Source organism: Dermochelys coriacea, chromosome 2, assembly GCF_009764565.3.
Source record: "Dermochelys coriacea isolate rDerCor1 chromosome 2, rDerCor1.pri.v4, whole genome shotgun sequence".
In the NCBI taxonomy this organism is placed as follows: Eukaryota; Metazoa; Chordata; order Testudines; family Dermochelyidae; genus Dermochelys; species Dermochelys coriacea.
The window spans coordinates 253,679,030-253,699,443 of NC_050069.1; positions in this window are offsets into that span (position 1 = coordinate 253,679,030).

Here is a 20,414-nt window from a genome sequence, read left to right on the forward strand (position 1 = left end):
GGCCTCTTCCCACCTGGCCCCTTTAGTTTCACCCCTTACCTTAGGGTTAAAGTTCTTAGCGTCTTTCTCTCCCAGCTTATGCAAATGTAGCCAGAATCAAACTCTGGTTGTCCCTCAGGCTTCTGTAGCCAGAGACGGGGCATCCTTCCTTACCCCTCTGATCCCTGTCAGGAATTGACCTGATGAGGCCCTGCAGCTTTTTTTATCAGAGCCCCTTGGGCTCTGATTGACTGCTTCTGTGCATAATGACAGGTTTCAGAGTAGATGAAGTGAGCTGTAGCTCACGAAAGCTTATGCTCTAATAAATTTGTTAGTCTCTAAGGTGCCACAAGTACTCCTTTTCTTTTTGCTTCTGTGCAGCCTCTCTTGGCAGGCCTGGAGGGCCCACATTCGCTGGGGCAGCGTACAGTAGGACCATATGGGCCTCCAGCAGGGGGACACAAAAGGCCTGGTATACCCTGTCACAACATCCCAGAATGATGTTTGCTTTCTTTCTTTTTTTTTTTTTTTTTTTTTTTGCCACAGTATTACATTGTTGACTCATATTTAGCTTGTGATCCACTATAACCCCTCTGCAGGACTCCTTCTTACACAGCCATTTCCCATTTTGTATTTGTACAATTGATTGTTCCATCCTAAGTATAGTACTTTGCATTTGACCTTATTGAATTTCATCCTCTTTATTTCAGATGATTTATCTCCAGTTTGTCAAGATCATTTTGAATGCTCACTCTGTGCTCCAAAGAACTTGCAACCCCTTACCTTTGTTTTTTTGTTTTGTTTTGTTTTTTCTTTTTATAAACAGTCTTTTGTAATTACGTTTTTATTGAAATATGTTTTCATTCTTCACATGCACACACACAAAATATTGGTAGTCTGCAGACAGAAGCAGCTAAAATGGTTGACAGTGTGAAAAGGAAGGTGGGTGTGGGTGTGTATTTTATATATATATATATATAGGGTTGCCAACTTTCTGATTGCAGAAAACTGAACACCTTTGCCCTGCCCCATCCCCAAGGCCCCCCCCCGCTCACTCCATCCCCCCTTCCTCCGTCGCTTTCTCTCCCCCACCCTTGCTCACTTGCTCATTTTCACTGGGCTGGGGCAGGGGGTTGGGGTGTGAGAGGGGGTGAGGGTTCTGGCTGGGGGTGTAGGCTCTGGGGTTGGGCCAGGGATGAGGGATTTGGGGTATGGGAGGGGGCTCAGGGCTGGGGCCACGGGTTGGGGTGCAAGGGTGTGTGTGAGGGCTGTGGCTGGTGGTGCGGGCTCTGGGGTGGGGCCGACGGGTTTGGAGTGCAGGAGGGGGGTCAGGGCTGAGGCAGGGGGTTGGGGTATGGGAAGAGGTGTGGGGTGCAGGCTCTGAGAGGGAGTTAGGGTGTGGAGGGGGCTCTGGACTGGGGGAGGGGCTTCAGGGTGCGGGGTGGGCTCCGGGCGGCGCTTACCTGAGGCAACTCCTAGAAGCAGCTACATATCCTCCAGCCCCTAGGCACAGGGGTGGCCCAGGAGCTTTGCATGCTGCTCTCGCCTGCAGGCACTGCCCCCGCAGCTCCCACTGGCTGCGATTCCCAGCCAATGGGAGTGGTGGAGTTGGCACTCAGGGCAGGGTCAATGTGTGGAGCCTCTCTGGCTGCCTCTGTGTCTAGGGGCCACAAGGACATGTTGCCGCTTCCTGGGAGCCACACAGAGCCAGGGCAGGCAGGGAGCCTGCCTTAGCCCCGCATGGCACCAACGAGATTTTTAACTGATCGATCAGCAGTGCTGACCGGAGCCGCAAGGGTCCCTTTTTGACCAGGCGTTCTGGTTGAAAAGGAGACCTGGCAACCATAATTATATATATTGTAGGAAAATTACCCATCTAGAGTGCTGATATTTTTCCAAATGTGTTGGCTGATCATTGTGCCCACAAAAAACATATTTATCTGAGTACATTTAGGCCCATTGTAGAGTTTGCTTAATTATTTGGAGTGGCTGTAGCAGGTAAGCAAGAAATTTTTGAAGACGATCTCTGTCTGCATTCACTCATTTGTCTATTCCATTGTGCATATAGGACAAAACTCCAGCTGGTACGTGTTCATGTGCACTGACCAGTCCTTTGCAAAATATAATAGAAAATGGTAGCTTTTCTACAAAATTCCACAGAGAATTATATTCCTGCTATAGAGCTTTTATAAGATGGTTCAAAAATTCTTTTGAAAGGATATTGCCCTCTATTAAATTCTGTAGGGGTTTAAAGTAATTTCTATAGGACCCTACTTTTCATACCTGTTAAATGTTGTAGACAGCTGAGCCCATTTGAACGGCTCTGTAGGGGACCTCATCTTTGCCCGAACTAGTCCTGGGTTAAGCATGGAAATGGGAGCCAGGAACTCTTGAGTTCTAATCCAAGCTTTGCCCTTCCCAAAATGTAGAGCACCCTCAGGGAGAGCAGGAGGAGAACCCAGAATCTGACCTTCTGTTTCAAGTTCCCCCATCATCTGTGAAGTAAGGAATAATGCTGTTTGCTTGTCCACCGCGTAGGTGTTACTGTAGCTGTACAGGGCCATAGGTGCTTTAAATCTTTAGAGTGCTGTGCAAACATGAGCACTTCTGAACACATGAATACAAAGTGAAAGTGATCATTATTTTTCTCTATACCTTGAGATCTCGCCTACTGAAATGTAATTATTAAACCCATCTTCGCAAGCAGGCTGGCTAACCTAGTGAGGAGGGCTTTAAACTAGGTTCACCGGGGGAAGGAGACCAAAGCCCTGAGGTAAGTGTGGAAGTGGAATACTGGGAGGAAGCACAAGCAGGAGAGCGCAAGAGGGGAGGGCTCCTGCCTCATACTGAGAAAGCGGGAGAATCAGCGAGTTATCTTAAGTGCCTATACAAAAATGCAAGAAGCCTGGGAAACAAGCAGGGAGAACTGGAAGTCCTGGCACAGTCAAGGAATTATGATGTGATTGGAATAATAGAGACTTGGTGGGATAACTCACATCACTGGAGTATTGTCATAGATGGATATAAACTGTTCTGGAAGGACAGGCAAGGCAGAAAAGTTGGGGGGGTTGCACTGTATGTAAAAGAGCAGTATGACTGCTCAGAGCTCTGGTATGAAACTGCAGAAAAACCTGAGAGTCTCTAAGTTTAGAAGTGTGAGCAACAAGAATGATGTCATGGTGGGAGTCTGCTATAGACCACCGGATCTGAGGGATGAGGTGGACAAGGCTTTCTTTCGGCAACTAACGGAAGTTACTAGATCACAGGCCCTGGTTCTCATGGGAGACTTCAATCACCCTAATATCTGCTGGGAGAGCAATACAGCAGTGCACAGACAATCCAAGAAGTTTTTGGAAAGTGTAGGGGACAATTTCCTGGTGCAAGTGCTGGAGGAACCAACTCGGAGCAGAGCTCTTCTTGAACTGCTGCTCACAAATTGGGAAGAATTAGTAGGGGAAGCAAAAGTGGATGGGAACCTGGGATGCAGTGACCATGAGATGATCGAGTTAGGATCCTGACACAGGGAAGAAAGGAGAGCAGCAGAATACGGACCCTGGACTTCAGAAAAGCAGACTTTGACTCCCTCAGGGAACTGATGGGCAGGATCCCCTGGGAGAATAACAAGAGGGGGAAAGGAGTCCAGGAGAGCTGGCTGTATTTTAAAGAATCTTTATTGAGGTTACAGGGACAAACCATTCCGATGTGTAGAAAGAATAGTAAATATGGCAGGCGACCAGCTTGGCTTAACAGTGAAATCCTTGCTGATCTTAAACACAAAAAAGAAGCTTACAAGAAGTGGAAGATTGGACAAATGACCATGGAAGAGTATAAAAATATTGCTCAGGCATGCAGGAGTGAAATCAGGACGGCCAAATCACACTTGGAGTTGCAGCTAGCAAGAGATGTTAAGTGTAACAAGAAGGGTTTCTTCAGGTATGTTAGCAACAAGAAGAAAGTCAAGGAAAGTGTGGGCCCCTTACTGAATGAGGGAGGCAACCTAGTGACAGAGGATGTGGAAAAAGCTAATGTACTCAATGCTTTTTTTGCCTCTGTCTTCACGAACAAGGTCAACTCCCAGACTACTGCACTGGACAGCACAGCATGGGGAAGAGGTGACCAGCCCTCTGTGGAGAAAGAAGTGATTTGGGACTATTTAGAAAAGCTGGATGAGCACAAGTCCATGGGGCCAGATGTGCTGCATCCGAGAGTGCTAAAGGAGTTGACGGATGTGATTGCAGAGTCATTGGCCATTATCTTTGAAAACTCATGGTAATTGAGGGAAGACGACTGGAAAAAGGCTAATATAGTGCCCATCTTTAAAAAAGGGAAGAAGGAGGATCTGGGGAACTACAGGCTGGTCAGCTTTACCTCAGTCCCTGGAAAAATCATGGAGCAGGTCCTGAAGGAATCAATTCTGAAGCACTTAGAGGAGAGGAAAGTGATCAGGAACAGTCAGCATGGATTCACCAAATGCAAGTCATACCTGACTAATCTAATTGCTTTCTATGACGAGATAACTGGCTCTGTGGATGAGGGGAAAGCAGTGGATGTGTTATTCCTTGACTTTAGCAAAGCTTTTGATACGGTTTCCCACAGTATTCTTTTCAGCAAGTTAAGGAAGTATGGGCTGAATGAATGGACTCTAAGGTGGATAGAAAGCTGGCTAGATTATCGGGCTCAATGGGTGATCAATGGCTCCATGTCTAGTTGGCAGCCGGTATCAAGTGAATACCAAGGGTTGGTCCTGGGACCAGTTTTGGTCAATATGTTCATTAATGATCTGGAGGATGGCGTGGACTGCACCCTCCGCAAATTTGCAGAGGACATTAAACTGGGAGGAGTAGTAGATATGCTGGAAGGTAGGGATAGGATACAGAGGGACCTAGACAAATTAGAGGATTGGGCCAAAAGAAATCTGATGAGGTTCAACAAGGACAAGTGCAGAGTCCTGCACTTAGGACAGAAGAATCCCATGCACTGTTACAGACTAGGGACCGAATGGCTAGGCAGCAGTTCTGCAGAAAAGGACCTAGGGGTTACAGTGACCTAGGGGTTACAGTGGACAAGAAGCTGGATATGAGTCAACAGTGTGCCCTTGTTGCCAAGAAGACTAATGACATTTTTGGCTGTATAAGTAGGGGCATTGCCAACAGATCAAGGGATGTGATTGTTCCCCTCTATTTGACATTGGTGAGGCCTCATCTGGAGTACTGTGTCCAGTTTTGGGCCCCACACTACAAGAAGGATGTGGAAAAATTGGAAAGCATCCAGCGGAGGGCAACAAAAATGATTAGGGGATTGGAACACATGACTTATGAGGAGAGGCTGAGGGAACTGGGATTGTTTAGTCTGCAGAAGAGGAGAATGAGGGGGGATTTAATAGCTGCTTTCAACTACCTGAAAGGGGGTTCCAAAGAGGATGGATCTAGACTGTTCTCAGTGGTAGCAGATGACAGAACAAGGAGTAATGGTCTCAAGTTGCAGTGGGGGAGCTTCAGGTTCGATATTAGGAAAAACTTTTTCTCTAGGAGAGTGGTGAAGCACTGGAATGCGTTACCTAGGGAGGTGGTGGAATCTCCTTCCTTAGAGGTTTTTAAGTTCAGACTTGACAAAGCCCTGGCTGGGATGATTTAGTTGGGGATTAGTCCTGCTTTGAGCAGGGGGTTGGACTAAATGACCTCCTGAGGGCCCTTCCAACCCTGATATTCTATGATTCTATGAGTGTTTTTCTTCCTCTGCTTACATAATGAGTGATAAGTGCCTGGTTGCCTTTCAAGGCCACAGCTAGGAACAAGAAATGGATATCGTCCCCTCTTTCTAGCTCACACTTAGGGTTGCCAACTTTCTACTCACACAAAACCGAACAACTTTGCCCCATCCCTGTCCTGCCCCTCCTCCAAGGCCCCACTCATGCTCTGCCCCTTCTCTGCAGACCTGCTCCCCGCTCACTCCATCTTCCCCTCCATCTGTTGCTCGTTCTCCCCCCCGCACTCGCTCATTTTCACTAGGTTGGCTCAGGGGGTTGGGGTGCAGGAGGGGGTGAGGGCTCTGACTGGGGGTGCAGGTTCTGGGGTGGGGCCAGAAATGAGGGGTTCAGGGTGTGGAAGGGGGCTCTGGGCTGGGGCAGTGGGTGGGGTGTGGGCGGTGAGGGCTCAAGCTGGGGGTGCAGGCTCTGATGTGGGGCTGGGGATGAGGGATTTGGGGTGCAGAATGGGGCTCTGGGCTGGGGCTGAGTGGTTGGGGTGCAGGGGGGGTGAGGTCTGGATGGGGGTGCAGACTCTGGGGTGGGGCTAGGGATGAAGGGTTTGAGGTGTAGGAGGGTGCTCTGGGCTGGGATTGAGGGTGGGAGGGGGCCAGGGCTGGGGCTGGCGTAGAGGGTTGGGAGGTGAGGTGCTTACCTCAAGCAGCTCTCAGAAGTAGCATGTCTCTCCTCCAGATCCTACATGGAGGCACAGCCAGGTGGCTCTGCATGCTGTCCTGTCTGCAGGTACCTCCCCTGCAGCTCCCATTGGCCTCAGTTCCCAGCCAATGGGAGCTGCAGGGGCAGTGCTTGGGGCGGGGCAGTGTGCAGAGCTCCCTGGCTGCCCCTACACGTAGGAGCTGGAGTGGGGACATGCTGGTTGCTTCCCAGGAGCCGTGCAGTGTGGAGGTTAGCAGGGAGCCTGCCAGCCCTGCTGCATGGCATCGCCAACCGGACAGTCAATGGCCTGGTCAACGGTGCTGACTGGAGCAGCCAGAATCCCTTTTTGATGGGGTGTTACGATCAAAAACTGGACACCTGGTCACACTACACACAATGTGGGCTAATACAGGGAATTGAATTGTTACTGCTCTCACACTGCCCTGTGCTTGGAGGAGCAATGGTGCTGCCAGTCAGAATAACAGGGAGCACTCAGCTTTTGACCTCACTTCTGGTACAAGAGACTCTCATACTGCACAGACAAGCTGAAAAATGAGCAGGCCAGATGGGCGAGGCTTTGCTGTACATCTGCTCCCAAAATATGCTATTGCTTAACAGGACAGATGTGTTGTCTGTTACCTGCAGCTATTGCTTCCTCTGTTTCTTTGAGTAGTAAAGTGGCCATCAAGGGGTTAACTGGGTTACTCAGAGTATTATGGGTTCCACACACCCCTTACTCTCTGTTTAGTTACTGGGGTTCACACACACACACACACACACACACACACACACACACACACACACACACACACACACACACACACACACACACACACACACACACTCTGTTATAATGAAGTTAAACCAACCTGCAGTCCTGTGAATAGACTTATTTTTGCTCCATTGAGTGGTCCCCTTAAGGGTATGACTACACTATGAAATTAGGTCGAATTTATAGAAGTCGGTTTTGTAGAAAGCGTTTTTATACAGTCGAGTGTGTGTGTCCCCACACAAATGCTCTAAGTGCATGTAGTCGGTGGACTGTGTCCACAGTACCAAGGCAACAGTCGACTTCCGGAGCTTTGCACTGTGGGTAGCTATTCCACAGTTCTCGCAGTCTCCACCACCCATTTGAATTCTGGGTAGAAATCCCAGTGCCTGATGGGGCTAAAACATTGTCGCGGGTGGTTCTGGGTACATATCGTCAGGCCCTCGTTCCCTCCCTCCCTCCATAAAAGCAAGGGCAGACGATTGTTTTGTACCTTTTTTCTTGAGTTACCTGTGCAGACGCCATACCACGGCAAGCATGGAGCCCGCTCAGCTAACCGTCACCATATGTCTCCTGGGTACTGGCGGACATGGTACTGCATTGCTACATAGCAGCAGTTTATTGCCTTTTGGCAGCAGACAGTGCAGTATGACTGGTAGCCGTCATCGACGTAGTGCTGAGTGCTCTTTTAACTGGGCGCTTGGGCAAACATGGGAGTGATTCAGCCAGGTCATTTCCCTTGTTTCGTCTCATGGCGATTGAGTCCTATCGGCAGTGCACTGTCTTTTAATCTGCAGCTAGCAGAAGACGATGGCCAGTAGTCATACTGCACCGTCTTCTGCCGAGCACCCAGGAGGTGACTATGGCTAGCGATCGTACTGCACAGTCTGCTGCCAGCGTGATGTATAAAGATAGATGAAGTGGCTCAAAACAAGAAATAGACCAGATTTGTTTTGTATTCATTTTCTCCTCCCTCCCTCCCTCTGTGAAATCAATGGCCTGCTAAACCCAGTTTTGAGTTCTATTCTTGAGGCGGCCATTCAGTTTCTTGCAAAGCCACCCCCTTTGTTGATTTTAATTCCCTGTAAGCCAACCCTGTAAGCCATGTCGTCAGTCGCCCCTCCCTCCATCAGGGCAACAGCAGACAATCGTTCCGTGCCTTTTTTCTGTGCAGACGCCATACCATGGCAAGCTTGGAGCCCGCTCAGATCACTTTGGCAATTAGGAGCACATTAAACACCACATGCATTATCCAGCAGTATATGCAGAACCAGAACCTGGCAAAGCGAAACTGGGCGAGTAGGCGACATCAGCGTGGTGACGAGAGTGATGAGTAAATGGACACAGACCTCTCTCAAAGCACGGGCCCTGCCAATGTAGGCATCATGATGCTAATGGGGCAGGTTCATGCGTTGGAACGCCGATTCTGGGCTCGGGAAACAAGCACAGACTGGTGGGACCGCATAGTGTTGCAGGTCTGGGACAATTCCAAGTGGCCGCGAAACTTTTGCATGCGTAAGGGCACTTTCCTGGAACTTTGTGATTTGCTTTCCCCTGCCCTGAGGCGCAAGAATACCAAGATGAGAGCAGCCCTCACAGTTGAGAAGCGAGTGGCAAAAGCCTGTGGAAGCTTGCAACGCCAGACAGCTACCGGTCAGTCGGGAATCAATTTGGAGTGGGAAAATCTATTGTGGGGGCTGCTGTGATGCAAGTAGCCAACGCAATCAAAGATCTGCTGATATCAAGGGTAGTGACCCTGGGAAATGTGCAGGTCATAGTGGGATGGCTTTGCTGCAATGGGATTCTCTAACTGTGGTGGGGCCATAGATGGAACCCATATCCGTATCTTGGCACTGGAGCACCAAGCCAGCGAGTACATAAACCGCAAGGGGTACTTTTCAATAGTGCTGCAAGCACTGGTGGATCACAAGGGATGTTTCACCAACATCAGCGTGGGATGGCCGGGAAAGGTACATGATGCTTGCATCTTCAGGAACTCTGGTCTGTTTCAAAAGCTGCAGGAAGGGACTTTCTTCCCAGACCAGAAAATAACCGTTGGGGATGTTGAAATACCTATAGTTATGCTTCGGGACCCAGCCTACCCCTTAATGCCATGGCTCATGAAGCCATACCTAGGCAGCCTGGAGAGTAGTCAGGAGCTGTTCAACTACAGGTTGAGCAAGTGCAGAATGGTGGTAGAATGTGCATTTGGACGTTTAAAAGCACGCTGGCACAGTTTACTGACTCGGTCAGACCTCAGTGAAACCAATATTCCCACTGTTATTACTGCTTGCTGTGCACTACACAATATCTGTGAGAGTAAGGGGGAGACGTTTATGGCAGGGTGGGAGGTTGAGGAAAATCGCCTGGCTGCTGGTTACACACAGCCAGACACCAGGGCGGTTAGAAGAGCACAGGAGGGTGCAGTGCGCATCAGAGAAGCTTTGAAAACCAGTTTCATGACTGGCCAGGCTACGGTATGAAAGTTCTGTTTGTTTCTCCTTGATGAAACCCCCCGCCCCTTGGCTTACTCTACTTCCCTGTAAGCTAACCACCCTCCCCACCTCCCTTCGATCTCCTATTGCAGAGGCAATAAAGTCATTGTTGCTTCACATTCATGCATTCTTTATTAATTCATCACACAAATAGGGGATAATTACCAAGGTAGCCCAGGAGGGGTGGTGGAGGAGGGAAGGACAAGGCCACACAGCACTTTAAAATTTAAGACTTATTGAATGCCAGCCTTCTGTTACTTGGGCAATCCTCTGGGGTGGAGTGGCTGGGTGGCCGGAGGCCCCACCACCGCATTCTTGGGCGTCTGGGGGAGGAGGCTATGGAACTTGGGGAGGAGGGCGGTTGGTTACACAGGGGCTGTAGCGGCGGTCTGTGCTCCTGCTGCCTTTCCTGCAGCTCAACCATACGCTGGATCATATTAGTTTGATCCTCCAGCAGCCTCAGCATTGAATCCTGCTTCCTCTCATCATGCTGCCGCCACCTTTCAGCTTGAGCCCTCTCTTCAGCCTGCCACCTCTCCTCCCGGTCATTTTGTGCTTTCCTGCACTCTGACATTGTCTGCCTCCATGCATTCGTCTGTGCTCTGTCAGTGTGGGAGGACGGCATGAGCTCAGAGAACATTTCATCGCGAGTGCGTTTTTTTCACCTTCTAATCTTCGCTAGCCTCTGGGAAGGAGAAGATCCTGTGATCCTTGAAACACGTGCAGCTGGTGGAGAAAAAAAAAGGGACAGTGCTATTTGAAAAGACACATTTTATAGAACAATGGGTACACTCTTTCACGGTAAACCTTGCTGTTAACATTACATACATAGCACATGTGCTTTCGTTACAAGATCGCATTTTGCCTCCCCCCAGCGCGTGGCTAACAGCGGGGAACATTTCTGTTCAGCCATAGGCAAACAGCCCAGCAGGAACAGGCACCTCTGAATGTCCCCTTAAGAAAAGCACCCTATTTCAACCAGGTGACCGTGAATGATATCACTCTCCTGAGGATAATACAGAGAGATAAAGAACGGATGTTGTTTGAATGCCAGCAAACATATGCTGCAATGCTTTGTTCTACAATGATTCCCAAGTATGTGCTACTGGCCTGGAGTGGTAAAGTGTCCTACCATGGTGGATGGAAACCTTTTGCAAAGGCTTTGGGAGTATATCCAGGAGAGCCACGAATGCCAGGACAAATTAATCATTAAACATGCTGGCTTTTAAACCTTGTATAGTATTTTAAAAGGTACACTCACCAGAGGTCCCTTCTCTGCCTAGTGGGTGCGGGAGGCAGCCTTGGGTGGGTTTGGGGGGTACTGGCTCCAGGTCCAGAGTGAGAAACAGTTCCTGGCTGTCGGGAAAACCGGTTTCTCCACTTGTTTGCTGTGAGCTATCTACAACCTCCTCATCATCGTCTTCCTCGTCCCCAAAACCTGCTTCCGTGTTGCCTCCATCTCCATTGAAGGAGTCAAACAACACAGCTGGGGTAGCAATGGCTGAACCTCCTAAAATGGCATGCAGCTCATCATAGAAGCGGCATGTTTGGGGCTCTGACCTGGAGCGGCCGTTCGCCTCTCTGGTTTTCTGGTAGGCTTGCCTCAGCTCCTTAAGTTTCATGCGGCACTGCTTCGGGTCCCTGTTATGGCCTCTGTCCTTCATGCCCTGGGAGATTTTCACAAATGTTTTGGCATTTTGAAAACTGGAACGTAGTTCTGATAGCATGGATTCCTATCCCCATACAGCAATCAGATCCCGTACCTCCCATTCGGTCCATGCTGGAGCTCTTTTGCGATTCTGGGACTCCATCATGGTCACCTCTGCTGATGAGCTCTGCATGGTCACCTCTGCTGATGAGCTCTGCATGGTCACCTGCAGCTTGCCACACTGGCCAAACAGGAAATTGAAATTCAAAAGTTTGCGGGCCTTTTTCTGTCTACCTGGTCAGTGCATCTGAGTTGAGAGTGCTGTCCAGAATGGTCACAATGGAGCACTCTGGGATAGCTCCCGGAGGCCAATACCATCTAATTGCATCCACAGTACCCCAAATTCAACCCAGCAAAACCGATTTCAGCGCTAATCCCCTTGTCGGGGGTGGAGTAAGGAAATCGATTTTAAGAACCCTTTAAGTCGAAAAAAAGGGCTTTGTCATGTGGACGGGTGCAGGGTTACATCGATTTAACGCTGCTAAATTCAACCTCAACACCTAGTGTAGACCAGGGCTAACAAAACTGTGTGCTTTCATTGTGGTGTTCTGAGCTAAACCACCGAGTCTGCAGTCCAACGTGAGACAGTAGCGGGGCAGATATGTCTGCTTCTAGCAAAGGCCCTAGCCTCTGGCTCTTTTCTCTTACCTTTTCTGCCCTGCCTCCAGCACTCCACAGTTCCGAGCTACTTGTATAGTCTTCAAGCTGCTGGCGGTTAGATTCTAGGCTGTGTGCTCTCCCACGACATATAAATTTACCTCACATTATTAAGGTGAATTTAGATTAAAAGCAGAATATTATTTATCAAATATCTTGCAATGGTGCTGGGAGACTTCCACTAAGCTGGGGGCCCATTGTGCCAGGCATTGAACAAACACATAACAGATAATCACCCGACTTGGAGATCTTACACTCTAAAAGAAACAAACCACATGTATCCCCACAAAGGAAGTGACACATTGATAGGGGTGACTTGGTAATGAGCAGAAAACATGTCCTAGGCCTTGAGAAAGCTCCAGTGTATGAAGGGGATCTGCTGGCAGTTTGGTCAATATATTCTTCCCAGCAGGGGACCTGGATAAATCTGAGCTGAGCCCGGGGGAATTTACATTTCCCTAGGAGAGTGCCCTCTCAGCCCCCTATAAGGAACTGAGTGTGTACACTTTCACATGTTCCAATCCTCCACTGGCATCCATTAAAAGGAGATTGATAAGGGCACAATAACGTTCTGTTATTTTACATTGGTATAATGTGCCTTACAGTTCTTTTGCCATTCATCTCCCACCTTTTAGCAACCCCTGGTGGTCAGGTCAGCCTCCAGGCTGTGGCTGCTGTGCTGTCACTGTCTGTTTAATGTTCTACACAATGTGGTAGTGCATCGGGGGTGTTCAGAAGTACAGCAGGTGTACTTGGAAAGTCTGGCACCCAGTCAAGCAGCTGAGGAGAGAGAAACGTCATGGCCCCGCAAATCACAAACAACTGAGAGAGCGACTCCATAGGCTCTGTTGCTCGTTCGTAGGATTGAAAGGTCGACGTGTGGCACTGGACCAAATAGCTTTCCTCAGATGCTAAAATGGGTCCATGTTGTCACTGGAAAGCAGTGTTAAGAGTGTACCACCTCTGTGCAGAACACCTCTGTACAGATCTTCCTGCTAGGAGTGTAATTGATCTGTGGGGCAGTGTGTAGGGCCACTGCCAGGTCAAGGAGGCAGATGTGCTAAAACAAAGTTCCCTGGCTTTTTGACCATGCCCTTGAATGCCTCTCGGTGCTTCTGGTCCCGCAAGCCATGTCTCTGGAGTAACCTCTGAGAGCTGGAAAGGGAGCCAGACTTGGTTAATAAAATGCTCTTGATCAGCATCTTTTCTGCATGTGCCTGAGTACAAATGCCAGCGAGAACTTGGCCCATTGTCTTTAGTACTGAGATACTGAAGGTCCTATGGTTGTGGGGATATTACTGTAAATGCTGTTCTGTAACTTTCCAGTAATTTCTTCATGCTAATATGTTTCCTACTCAATGCTTGACCCACAGAGAAATGTCCCTTGAGCAGGGGTCCCCAAACTGTGGGGGGGGACATGTAGGAATGTTCAGGAAGGTGGGGCTGGGCCGGGGCCAGCCCTCACAGGGTGGGTGGGAAGGGAGCCCCACCCAGCCCCACTCTGCTCCCAGCCTCAGCCCAGGCCACAGCTCTGCCCTGGGCCACAGCCCCACATCCAGCCTTGGACCCTGGCTGCAGCTCTGCTCCTGGTCCCAGCCCCAGCCTCGGCCCCACAGTTGCGGCTCCTCTCCTGGCCCCAGACCCGCCTCCAGCTTTGGCCCCAGCCTTGGTCCCCTTACTCCTGTCTGCGTCCCGCGAGCCCTGGCCCCGCTCCCAACCCCAGCTCCAAGGAGGGGGGCTCAGACGTGTAAGGGGGGGCGTGATGTGAAAAGTTTGTGGACCACTGCCATAGAGTGTGAAAAGTGTCCAACTCCAAACCAGTACCATTAACTGTTTGATGTGGGGTGTATGCAGTTTACACAGAAGGTTTAACATTCCAGTAGATTAGATACATGGCTCAGAGTCAAGAGAAGCCGATAGGAGCATAGCATGGACGTGAACCACTGCTTTAATTACTGCAGTGGCTGTACGTTGACTTAAGTTGACTTAATTCTGTACTGTACTCCTTAGTGCTTGGAGATCTGGGGCCTATTTAGGGCAATTTCAAGGCAGTTAACACTATGATCTCCAGATATGTGTTCACTTCCATACCTCTTCCATGCTACTTTGAAAAAGTCTCTCTGCTGTTAGCAAACATCCGCTGGCTATTGACATGAAGTTACTTTATCCACTTTTCACAATACTTGTTTTAGAAGATATAGGACAATTTGGTCTGCTTGCGCTATATGTGGTGAATGGAACACTCTGGAGCAGGTTAATTTTGGAAAGCTACAGCTTTCACAAGCAGCTAGCAACAGAGTATCATCAGCTAACAAGCTGCTTGGATACTACAGCACAGCGATGGATGGATAGATGTTATCTAGATAGATGTTCTGATGGCTTAATGCTTGTACCTTGAACTTCTTTGGAAGAGCTTGGCTCGAAGTTGTGGTTTGTTTGGAACCTAGCAGTACTGGGATTTTCTGTATCTAACCTCAGTTGAATTGATCTTGTAGTAAAATCCGGTTATTTTTCTCATTTGCCTTTAGACCCATTAAAACCTTTGTTCTAAATATTTAATGTTGCTAAATAGGAAAAGCAACCAAATGCACAAACACAATGGTGGCAGATGCTAGAAGGATGAAATGGGGGTGTGAATAGAACATGGTTAAAAATCATGAAATACATGCTTATGTATTAAGGCTTAGTCTGCAGAGAAAGGTGAGTTTGCATTTAAACAGAATTAATGCCTCGCAAGCTATGTTAACCCTACATAGGAAGAAGCTATATTGATTAGCTTGGTGACCATATTCACTCTTAAGCTTGTGGCATATGCACCAAAGTCCGATTTTAAAGTAAATACAGGTTATTTAAATACACACTTTCTGGTGTGACTGAGGCTGAGCCCAGCATGCTGGGATCTGAGGGATCAGAGAGAGGAAATGTAGATTTACTGACTCAGGGCTGGTCTAAGCTAGGGCTATGGAGGACCATTGGGTGGGAGAAGACTCTTTTGCGGAGCTTGGATTTTCCAGTCTCTGCCATGTCAAGAATACCATAAAGCAAGAGGAGAATGTTAGATATAGACGTTTCAGTCCTACTGCTGTTGTCTTGTGCTTTTGAGACATCAGTTAAGGACTCTGTTCTTCACGGCATGCTGCTCTATGCAAGGTGAGCAGCTAATAAAGTTAATACCATCCATGATCTGATCATGTATGAGATCCCAGAGTTGCGAATGAAAGCCAAACCTGAGTGATTTATGCCACACTGGCTTTGTAGCTCCACTCTCTCAGTTCAGTATTACATGAGCTGAGAGAGTTTCAAGCCTGGTTACTGAGAGAGATCCCAGAGGGTGAAATTTATGCTCTCCCCTGCAGAGTTCTGTCCTGCCACCCCTCTTGTTCAGTCTGTATGTGAGACATTCGTGGGAAAGAGTGAAGTGGTATGGTGGTGTTGCCTTCCGGACACTGATAACATACACTGTTGTTTCATAGAATCATAGGACTAGAAGGGACCTCGACCTCATCTAATCCAGTCCACTGCAGTCATGGCAGGACTAAGTATTAAGTATTCACTGGAAGCAGATGATGCGGTGCCTTTGGCCTGGCCAATGTAGGGATCTGGATGACAAAGAGCAGCCTGCGACTCAGTGCAGAGAGTGGTGATGGTGCACCTCATCATTGAGGGGGTGTACCATCTTTTTTCAGCGATATTAACAGTGTAGGGATACCTCTGGGGCAGTAAGGGACCCAAGAATCCCACGTGCTGTCAGTGGCCAGAGTACCATTTATTTTCCTCTGCAGTCGGCACAACCCAGTGGTTATTCCTTTGACATATGGACTCTGCCATAGTTATTGAAGATGGTGTTAATCTTTAAAGCCCTCTGTGGGTTTGGTTCTGGTGGCTTTAACTCCCTGTGCAAACTCCTCCCTGCCCATGCATCACATAGAAGCTAAGGTCAGCTGTTCCAGCCTTGCCACCCCTCAGTTAAAATACTCAAGGCTGAATGGAGGCTGTAATAAACCGGGAACATATCTGTATTTTTATTAGTACTGTGTGTGACTCAGTTTCCCTGGCCAATTTTGTATTGCTGCCTGCCTGAATGTACATAGTTAAATCAAAGGAGGCTATAAAGGGATTGTTAAGAATTAAGCAGGAAAGCTAAAACAATACCAAATACAAGGCTCCTTGAGGAGACAATGGCTGGGTCATCAGTGGGAAGAAACTAGGTGGCTGGCTCCATCCAGGCTGCCAGGGCTAAGGCTGGGATCACAGGAGACTGTAAAACCTCAGACTCTAGAAGGAGGCAGGGCTTGGATGAGCAAGGAGAGGCTCAGTCAATGAAAAAACTACTAGGCTGAGGAGAGCCACAGAAGTTAGAGATGAAGGAGCATGCTGCAAGCAGAGCAAGCTGCTTCTCCTAACTCAGAGATGGGGAATAAGCCAGACCTGCCTGAGCTATGGCTAGAGAGGTTAAGCTTAGGGAAGGGAAAATGCATGTAGGACCCTCTGTTTTGTTGTATACCTTGGTCCTGCATGCTTTGTACCTTTGGGAGAAAGTAGAAATAATGCTTTGTTTTGAAGCAGTTGTTTTTGTATCACTTTAATCAGTTGCTGACGCAGGTACCTGAAGGGAAACCCTTGCAGGGTCCAATACCAGTTGAACCTGGTGAAGTAGTCATGGTTAGTACCCAGGGGGATGTAACCCCGATCCCGGTCTGTGAGGTCAGATTACAGACTTCCACCCTAGGAGAGGTAAAGGCCTGTGGGGTACTCTTGGTGAGACCCAAGAAGGGACAATGGTGCATCTGGCTTGGTAACCATCATGCAGGCGATGACATTGGATCATAAACTCTTTGAGATGGCTAGAACTTCCAGGGTAAAATCTTGACCCTGCTGAAGTCGATGGGGATTTGGTGTGAGTGTTCTATATTTCTGACATAGCAGTATAACTGTTACAACTTCCAGTAATTAGGTTCTCTATTATCAATTCTAGTCAGTGTATAATATTGTGCCTAATTCTAAAATGACTTTTTGACTCTGCAAATGGAGCTCCCACGACTCTCAGATGTATGTAATAACCACTCTAAGGCCTGGTCTGCAGTAGGAGATTAGGCTGGTATAAATACGCCACTCATGGGTGTGAAAAATCCACATCCCTGTGCAATGCAGTTAAACTGACCTAACCCCCACTGTAGACAACTCTAGGTCAACGGGAACATTCTCCCATTGACCTAGCTACTGCCTCTTGGGGAGTTGGATCAATGACCGATGTCAATAGGAGAACCTCTCCCATCGGCGTAGGTAGTGTCTTCACTGAAGCGCTTCAGAAACAGTGCAGCTGCTGCATTTTAAGCATAGACAAGCCCTACTGCATGGCCTGTTGTACCTCACTGCCTAGTCAGACTGATCACGATAGACAAGGGCAAATAATCATTAATTATTAGGGTGAACAGTCAGCAAGTATGAAAAATCAGGACAGAGGGTAGGGGGTAATAGGAGCCTATTTAAGAAAAAGACCCAAAGATCAGGACTGTCCCTATAAAATCGGGACATCTAGTCACCCTATTAATGATCTACGCTAGCTAGAACTTCTTTAACCAGATATTACTTTGCCTACTCAAATCGCTCCTTTAACTACCGCTGCAAGGTGTCTCAGCAGCAATTTTAATGAAAAGTACAGTCAAATTATCAGAACATGTAGACATACCTGGCACATCTCTGTCTGTGTTAGATTAGCACATTTCCTGCCTGCTTTGTCTGATCAGATTGAAAAGGAAGTCCAACAGCATTCCAGGAAAAAAAAAATAAGCCAACCTGTTTTCTGTTTGAATGAAGGGCAGTCAGCTGTGACATTCTCTCCTTCCTCAGAATAAAGCAACTAATCTAAGTAACAGATTGTCTTAAAAGCTGCTGCTCCCTGAGCCTTGATAATTGCATTCAGTGTGCTGCAAGGCTCATCACCAGGCAGCATTTAGCACACAGCTTATTTGATCTAGTTATTGAGTCTCAATACAGGTGTTCCAGGCTGTTCATTGAACTGTCACAGCACTGAGAGGAAAATGTATTAATTGTAAATTTGGAAAAGGTTAGTTAAATCTTTTCTGGGGGTACTACACTGTCATTAAATAGCACAGGAGGAGCAATAATGGATAATAATGGCCTTCAGGGAAATTAAATTGAAGTTGTTTTGTACCAGCACTTGGCATTTATACAGCGTTCCACATTCTAAACGCTTTAGAAACGTGAACTAATTAATCCTCACAACACCCTCATAAGGTAGATAAGTACATATTAGTATTTTCATTGTACAGAATGGAAAATTGAAGCAGAAAAGCAAGCTCTTTTGGGGTAAGAACTTTCTCTCTCTGTACAGCACCTAGCACATCAAGGTCCTGATTTGTGCCACTAGGCTCTGCCCCAAAATAAATGACTTGTGCAAGGCCTCAGAGCTGGGATCAGAATTCAGGAGTTCCTGGCTCCTCCACTTTGTGCTCAGATCACACCTCTGTCTCATTTTAGGTGTGAATCTCTGGAATGATTTTTGGGATAGAAATCTTTCTTACACCCATGTTACATGGCTAGAATGATATTTGATATCAAATCTTGCAGTCCTAAGTCCTGAGTAAGCTGCAGGATTTGATCCATAGTGTAGATAACTGGAGCTAGTCAGTAGCCATTACTTGCAGAAGGGTACTGTGGATTTTAATACGATGTAGTTTGTTAAAGCAAAACTATAGACAAATCAGAATTTTCTAATACTATTTTATAATCTTCTCATGTCCTTTTGCTTGTGTAGAAATGACACAACAAAGGAAAAATTAACGAGAAAACATAAAATATCTTTTACGGGACCAATTTCCGTTGGTGAGAGAGACAAGCTTTCGAGCAACACAGGGCTCTTCTTCAGGTCTGTGAAACTAAGGCTATGTCTACATAGCGCACCTTACAACGGCGCGGCTAGCTTCGTTGACAGGCGCATGGCTCTCGCCAACAAAGTGCTGTCCACACTGGCGCTTTTCATTGCTAAAACTTTTGTCATGCAGGGGTGTGTTTTTTCATACCCCTGAGGGACAAAAGTACTAGTGTAGACCTAACTTTTGGCCAGGTCAACATTGTGAGGTATCCCGTGTAGCTACTTTTTGATGGAGGGAGAGAGAGCTCTCCTGTGGACATAATTAAACCACCCCCAACAAGTTGGTAGTCACTATGTCAGTGGAAGAGCCTCTCCTGCCACCATAGCACTGTCCACACCAGCATTTTTGTTGGTAAAAACTTATGTTGATAAGGGGTGTGGTTTTTTTCACACCTGATTGACAAAATCCTATTGTAGACAAAGCCAGACTCTCAATGCCACAGCTAAATATAAGGTGGAACAGATTTAACATAAGTAGTTAACACATATTTCAAGGGACCATTCAAGGTGAAGTAGCCCATTAACACCCCTCCAGTCATGGGGGGGGGGGAATGTAGCTGTGTGGTGGGGTTGTTAGTGGGTATATAATGTTGTAATAAGTCATAAATCCTTGAAACATGTATTGTGAATATTGCCGAGCACAGCTGCTCAGACTAGTTAAATATTCTTCCTTCTATTTTCAAGCATTGGTGAGTAGAACAGAAGCTCTGCCTGGACAACAAATATTGAAGTGGTTTCCTCCTAGTCATTCTTGGCTTCAGTGCTTTCCATAAATAAATAAATAAATAAATAAATGTAGCATCTTCAATAATGAAACACTCACATCCATACACAGCACAGAGCTGATCATCATCAATAAAAATATGGCTCATGGGTTTATTAGATTATCTAAGATGTCAGACCTTCCACTGAAAATAGTTTAAAACCATACAACAAAAGTACCAAAAGGCTCATTTAATGTCTGTAGTTTATCCATGATTAGAGCACAATTTTATTCAGTGAACCTGCTCAAGTAGATTTAGAGGGATTATGCCTCTCTCACTCATTTTTTCTGTTATATAATGAATATTTTTAAAATTCCCCAGGTAAGACATCTTGAATGAAATCCAAGCCCCTTGAAGTAAATGAGAAAGTTTTGCCATTGACTTAAATAGGGCCAGGACTTCATCCTTTGTTTCGAAACATTAAACTGCCTCCTGCAAGCTGGAGTCTGCTCCTATGATCTTCACCTGCACCAGGCAGTGCCTGGAGCCAGATTAGCCAGGATGCTGAAATCTTAAAGGCCTCTTACCACCCAGGCCAGGATTTTTGCTTGACTTGAAGGATCAGTGACAGTTTTAAGGTCTAATGTCTCATGTGCTATGGTGGCTAGAAACTAATCCTGCACATCACTGGAAAGCTTTCCAGTGATTTATAGCATTTTTTCCCCTCTTTCTTTGCTTCAAGATATCAGACCCTGAAGTCATGTAATTCTGATTCCCACCTTGTCTTCTCCTCCAACTTTTAAATTA